The sequence below is a fragment of the Leuresthes tenuis genome, unplaced genomic scaffold, assembly GCF_036924035.1.
Source record: "Leuresthes tenuis unplaced genomic scaffold, fLeuTen1.0.hap1 SCAF_18, whole genome shotgun sequence".
Classification (NCBI taxonomy): Eukaryota; Metazoa; Chordata; class Actinopteri; order Atheriniformes; family Atherinopsidae; genus Leuresthes; species Leuresthes tenuis.
This window is the reverse complement of record NW_027325372.1, coordinates 6,427,326-6,434,505: the sequence shown is the minus strand read 5'-3', so window position 1 is coordinate 6,434,505 and position 7,180 is coordinate 6,427,326.

Here is a 7,180-nt window from a genome sequence, read left to right as displayed (position 1 = left end):
TATTATCTCAGAAAAAGTAATGGCCACAAAATCTGTTCATTTTTCTCAATGAAATGCAGACTCCACATTAAAATACTGTAATAACTGATGCCCACAGACCAGGAAACATTTGGTCAGAGGTTCTTCACGGTTAGAAGAGAAAGGTTAATTGGTTAAAATACTACAGATCCTTTTTTATAAGGAGGGGGGAAGTTATGGAAATTAACTGGAGGAGTTTCAAGAGTAGGGGATGAGTGAGAGACCCAGTTATTAGATAGAAATGTGTGATTTTTTCCCAACTAAATCAACCCTCTTGACCATAATCCCAGGCAAAATGCCTGCCCCTCTGAAATGTTCAGAGCAGCAGAAAAACAAAACTGTTTCATTATTAAAGCTGTGTATGCACAAAGGCAGAAATGATCATTTGCATTCTTTTTCACCAGATTTATAGAGCCATGTGTATGTATGCTTTGTCTTTTTATAGGAGAAAGTGAACATATTTGCATGAACCTCAGGTCCACTCCCACTTTTAGCCGCAGTGTGTGTCGACACTCCCCTAATTAGTCATATAAAACATTCTATGCACCACAGCTAAACTGACATGACAAATCAACTGCAAAGAAGCCAAATTTTACTGAACGTGAATCTGAGAAACTTACCAGTGAAGCAGAGAAAAGGAATTTTAGTCTTATTTTTTTCAGTTGTGGAATCATGACCAGAAAAAAAACAGCTGAGTGGAAAAGTGACGGAGGTGATTCAATCTGCAAGTTCAGAGCAAAAGGAGGAGAGGAAAGCAAAGGAGAGTCAAAAAACACATCAGGGCTGTGGCCATCATCCAGTGCCATAAAATCAGAATGATACTTGTTCTCATCGTAATGTCACATTACCAAATTTCTCCAACAGTGCCAGAGCAGCTTTCCAGATGCACAACATTTACAAACGGCTGCTTTTTCTTTATAGCATCCACATTGATTGTTTCATTATGACAAATGTGAACAAAATCAGAAAAAAAGCACTGGCATACTGAGCAAGGAAAAGGAAACTGTTAATAATAATAAACTGTTGTAATTTTTTTCTTGAAAATGTAATAAGAACTTTTATTACATTTAAAAAACATCTTCTCAGATGTTAGCTGCTGCTTCAGCGGATCTGCTCGGCGTTGACCTGCTTTAAGCTGTGGTTATAATGGCAGGGTCCCAGTGTGGAGCAGTGTGAATGGGAGGCTGCTGTGCATAAAGGTTGAAAATAATGAAAAGGAGAAAGATTGCTCATTGTGGGATTCCTGGTGAGCTCAAATATCTCATCTGATGGTGGAACAGCCTCTCTGTTGACGAGCAGCCGTCCATTAAAGCTTCATTCTCATCTGTTCAGCGTTTGATTAAATTTCTCATATCACTCATCCATGATTGTTCAGAAGAAAAAATAGAAAATGAAGAGCTTGAAACATTTCTGTGCTCCACATTTTTAAAAAAAGGATTCATTTACTTAAAAAGCAACATCTTAGAGGAATATTTGGATCAGCTGGATATGAGCAGAGTATATGAGCTGCTTTCTCCATTTAAACTTAAAAAGTTTAATTACAGCGAAATTTTTCAGTTAGTTTCTGCATTGCACTGTTTCTTCTAATCATTTGCTTTTTGCTTATTTCTATATCCTTTCATGTTAAATGATAACTCTGTTCTTCTGTGACTTGCATTTAATCATTTTGAGCAAATTGCAATAGTCTGCAGCTGAACAGCAGGATGAGGCTCAAAGACACACGGCACACCAGCCTTATTTCTTTTAAATTAATTTTATTTATTTATTTTTCAAACTGAGGCATGTGGAGCTCAAAAGCTTTTCAAGCTTACAGTACATCTTCAGGCGGCTCAATCAGACCGAATACTGGATGTTTAAGCAAGGCAAAGATTCAGATGGTCCTGGTTCAGTTATTGCACCTTTGTCTGTGTGGTCTGAATATCACCATCACATATGTGTGTGCAGTCATAAAGACGGGTGATCAGTTTGTGTCAAATGTTTTTTTTTAAAAGGTGTCGAACGGTGCCTGGATGTGTTAATCTTCTGTCGCTTGTAAAAATATACAATTAAGAGTAAGAATTTGTTTAAAAATCATTACAAAAGGTTGCACGGGTGATCACATGCCATGCTGTGGTGCATGTTAAAGGCTTATTTTTCTTTATATCTTGACTTGACATATTGATAAGGGTCTAAAAAAACACACAAATTATTTTCCAAATCTAAGAGCACACACAGTGTGGGTTGTGTAAAGATTGCTCTTTTGTTTTTCCAAAGGTCCCACTCTGAATTTAGAGTTCTGCTAATATAAAAATGGGAAATGGCACCATGCACTGAACCTTCACCAGCTTTGGACCTGCCGAGTCTGACTTCTGACCTCCATGTAGAAGATTCTCAGTGTTTTTTCTCTACGTGGATCAATAAAGCCTCCAATTATTATTCTTCATGGAGCGTAAATTTGTCAGGAGATATGGACAGGGCTCTTTCTCTGTTTAAAGGGATGTTTCATTTGCTAGTACGTATACATGCACTGTTGAGTCGAGCTACAGTTAGTTTGACCTACTCGTTAAATTTGACCTCCGTCCTTGTCCAAGTATACATGCATGGGAGGGGAACAGAGTTATTCACTAAAGTATGTCTGACACTGCAGCAATGTGGACTGTAGGAGAAATTGTTGAAGACATTCTGCTGTTTTTCTCTGTGGTAGATCATCATACATGAAAGTATAGCTGAAATCACGTCACAGACGATGTCTTTAAGCTACTAGAATGCTGATTTTGTCTGATGCCACAGATATAAAATTAGAATTGTATTAGAGCAGAGCAACTGTCTGGAAATGCTTTAAGTTACTACAAGTGAATATGTAGTTTTAATGGGCTGATTTTCATCGTTTTGCCATCCAACAACAGAAACAGAAAAATATGTGAATGAGAACAGCTTTATTGGGAATTTAACTGTGTTAATATACACTTACACTTTACTGTTTTTACAAAAAGACGCATGTTGTCCTTTGTGGTCATTCTGAACAGTAGAACATATGCAGAGCATCTAGCCCCACTAAAGGCTGTTTTATCTGCAGTGGTCATTGTGCTCTCAGTTTGGACAATCAAAAACAAATCATGACAGCCTAAGAGCTACTCACAACAGTGACACCTGAAGAACACATTTTGACAAGTGGGAAAACAACTCAAGCTTTCGTTGTAGTCTGAGTGAAAGCTATTTTGTATTTTTTTGGTTGTGCAGAACTTGCCACTCAAACCACTTATGCTGTTGTCACTCAGCTGATTCTGTGACACCGGCTTTATATGTGTAAGGACACAAGATACGAGGCTGAGTCACTTCTGTTTGGCATGAGTACGAGGAGGAACAGGGGTGGGCTTTTTTTTGCCTCTAAGGCATAACCAATGTGCTTGAGGCTACTGTGTGAATGTGGCAGTTCATTTTCTTTATTGCCAATGAGTGCACGTGTGTGTAAGTTGGTGCCTAAAACTCGTTTCTGGTAACTTGCATGTTGCTTTCCACTCGCTCGCTAATGCAAATGAGTTAAAATATATGTGGTGTTCTCATTCACCTTCTTGGTATCGTGTACTTCCCACAGTGTACCTTAATGTACCACATCTTCTGTTCTCTGGCTTCTTTCCAATCAGCCCTCCCTTGCATTTCCAGCTGCGAGAACCCATCTACAACACACAGTTTTCCACTTTGAAGTGCATATGTGACAGCTACTGCTTACAGAGTCCACACTGAATTGGCACCAAATTTTCCTGAATATCTCTTGTGTTCACAAGTGAAAATGGCTTTTGACTGTTTGTATTTCTGCTTTACATGCACAGCGCATCTCTCAAGACTGTATTTACTCATGCAGCTGAGTGTTCCTGAATGTGATGAGCTTTTTTCCAGGAGCAAAAACAGATCTTTTAACATGTTAAAGGAATACAAACAACAAATCACGCTGCCATGTTTAATTTTGGTTCATGATTTACCTTTAGATCAAAGTTCAAGTCCAGCAGAGAAGAAAAAACTCCTCCCCTCAGAACTGTTTCACAGTCTCTCAATGTGATTTTGCAGCTGAGAAAAATCTCATGTGTGAGTGAATATGCACTGAGGTTTTGGATTATACACAGAAAATGTACAGATCACTGCTGAGGTGATGCAACAATTCAGAACTGCTCAGAAGAGAAGCAGCATTCAGTTTCAGGCCGTGCAGCGGCGTTAAGACACCATTACACAATGATGAATTGCATAAGCCTTTCTGCAGATTTCTGCCCCGCTCCAGCTGACATGCTGTTCACATCTGACATGCAAAGAAAATGGCGACTGTGTCTCACAGGCCAATTAAGACACAGACATGTTACGTAATGGTGTTTACTCCATACAGCAGTAGATGAACTCCCAGCGAGTCGCCCTCTGTTTGCTAATCTGACCAGTGATGTGCCGACCCTCCTTTTGATAACAAGTGCAACATTTGAGGACTCAAAAACTGGCTGTACATTGAGCTGGCTTTTTTTATTGAATATTCCAGGAGAAACGGGGGCTGGTTTAAATCCCTCGAGTTTAAATGGGAAAGGTGCCCAGAGATTTCTCGCAGGATTCCTCGCCTAAGAATTTTTTTCTCCCACATGAGCTTTTTATTTCTTTCTTTTTCTTTTTCTTCCACACAGAGAGGCTTATCTGAGCATTTGTTCTGTTTCTCAACAACGTCCTGATTTACATTCATAGTTATACTCATTCACACCTGGGAGCTGCAGAGTACAACAGCAGTCAGCTGCTGGAAAGGCCTCACAGAGGAAGCTGGAGAGGGGGGGAGCCCCAACATGCAGATTGTCAAATAAAACAACCCCCTGGGAATTTTCATATTCTTATACTTCATACACTTATAATGTTTCCTGAGAGAAGAGTAATTTATTAGATTTTTGAAAAGATAACCAGGCTGCAAAGGAACTCCAAGAGCTCCTTTTCTTTTCATCTAGAGAATTTGACCAGCTCTTGGCATCGCTACCACTCAGATACTTTCAGGTCGTTTCACTCAATTAAGAACCGTGCAATCCACCATATTTGTGTGGTGGAGACAAAAAGATTCAGGACAAAGCTCACAAAAGTCTGTGTTACTTTTAAGATATGAAAAAGGCACTTTCAATCACCACTTTTCTTAGTTTTAAGTCTTTATTTAGTGAATGTTCTTGGGCAAATAGGAAGAAAGAAGCATGTAAAAAAATGACAAAGAAAATCAGATAAAAATGTTTGTTACAGACAGTTTTTTCCTACATAAACAAGGAAACAATAATCTTCTCTGATGAGCTTCTTGGGTAACCTGGAACTCCATTTTCATACAAACTCATTTTAAAATGTGTTGAACGATGGGACCACAGTCTGTCTCTGGGACTTATATGTTGACAGTTGTTATACTGTGTTTTCACCTCAACATTTTAATCTGACCTTCTAGAACTATAACCAAAGTGATGCTGTTACTTAAACTCGGGAACATGAACTGGGACGTAGCTTCATCTTGCTCTTCGTTCGCCATCTTTCTCGAATACCTGAGTTTGTTGTTGTTGGTGGTGGTGAAGAGGTCAACCTGAAGTGGCTCTATTAGCAATAGTTGAAATGGGTACAGCGCCACCTTTCATACTGGGGTATGGCATGCTTTGTGCCAGCTGTGAGTAGACATAACTGAAGGGGAAACCATAATGAGATAACTACTTTAACCAAGAAAGACAAAGAATGGACATACTGTGTAATTCATAGGAAAAGAAATACTAAATTTATCATTTAAATGATGATTTGTACCTGTGAATGCTGTTTAGCAGCTTTGATTTCTTTCTATTGTTCTACAACAATGTTGTAAATAGTACAAAAAAAAACAGGTAAAAAAAACATTGAATGAGTAAGTATGTAAATAAAAAACTGTCTGTATTTAGCTGAATCATTTTTCTACATAGAAATTTGTATTTTTAAAAGTAGAATATGCAGAATCTGCACATTCTCAGACCATTTGTACCACATAACGCCATATAACAAGACACTCAATTTCAGGGAGCTTCCTCAGAGTGATTGCAATTTTTTTTCTCTGATTTTGTTTCCCATCAATTTTAAGAATTTAATCTTATTTACAGTAATTGTAGGTGCTATAAATAACGACGTTGGTGCATCATGCATATAATGCCTGAGGAAGTCTGTAATGGGACTTTAAAAAAATGTATATATATTTTTAGAGATTGTTCAGTTTTTCTGGCACAAGATTGTCTCGTAGGCTTCCACGGAGCTGTTTCAGAAAACAGCGAACATACTGTCTGTATATGTGTATCTCCCTCCTGATTGTTTCCACAGAGGCTGTGTATACTGTACAGACTGTGTGTTCATCCTTGTTGATAACAACATCCTCCACTGTAGCTCTGATGTGATGTGTGAGCTGATGCATGTTTTGGGCAATGCGACCATATTTCCCTCCAAAGTTTTTTTTAATTCAGCTGTTTTTGTTCTGTTTGTGATTGCAGAACTGAGCTCACCAAATCAAACTGATTTCCTAAATGTCTCAGTTTTATGTTTGTTAAAACTGCAATTCTTCTTTACTGCTGCTTTCATTACTATACTCTATTAGTTGTGGTGCAAACAATGTCTCGATACGCAAAAACAACAAACTATTGGGGAGTGTCTTTTTCTACTCAAGGCAGAAGTGAAAATCACTTTGTTTGTGTGTGAGCATATAGTTTCTCAGTTGCTGAGATTTATGAAAGTCAACAATGTGCACACATAGCTTTAGAAATCTTTTAATGTGATATTTGCATTTTAGGAAAGCATATGCTTTATGGGTTGGTAGGCGCGGTATTAAAAACTTTGTTGGAAAGCAACTTCACCTTGCTTGTTTTTTTTTCTTTTTACATCTATTTATATTTGTTGGCTGACATTGCTTTTGTACATTACCATTTCTGATCTGCCCAACCACAACATTTATATATATACAAAAATTATCCACGCATTTGCCAAATAGGAAATACATTAAATGCATAACAAAAGAAATTTCTTTACAAGAGACAATACAACTTTTATCATGGTTTGAATTTCAAGCAGTATTTACCACTGTAAAGCTTAAATAAAACAGTGTTTCAAGTGGAGAGCTCATATTTACATGATTTCCCTGGAGACCCAAATGCAGCATCAGACACAAAAGGTGTTTCAGAAGTAACGT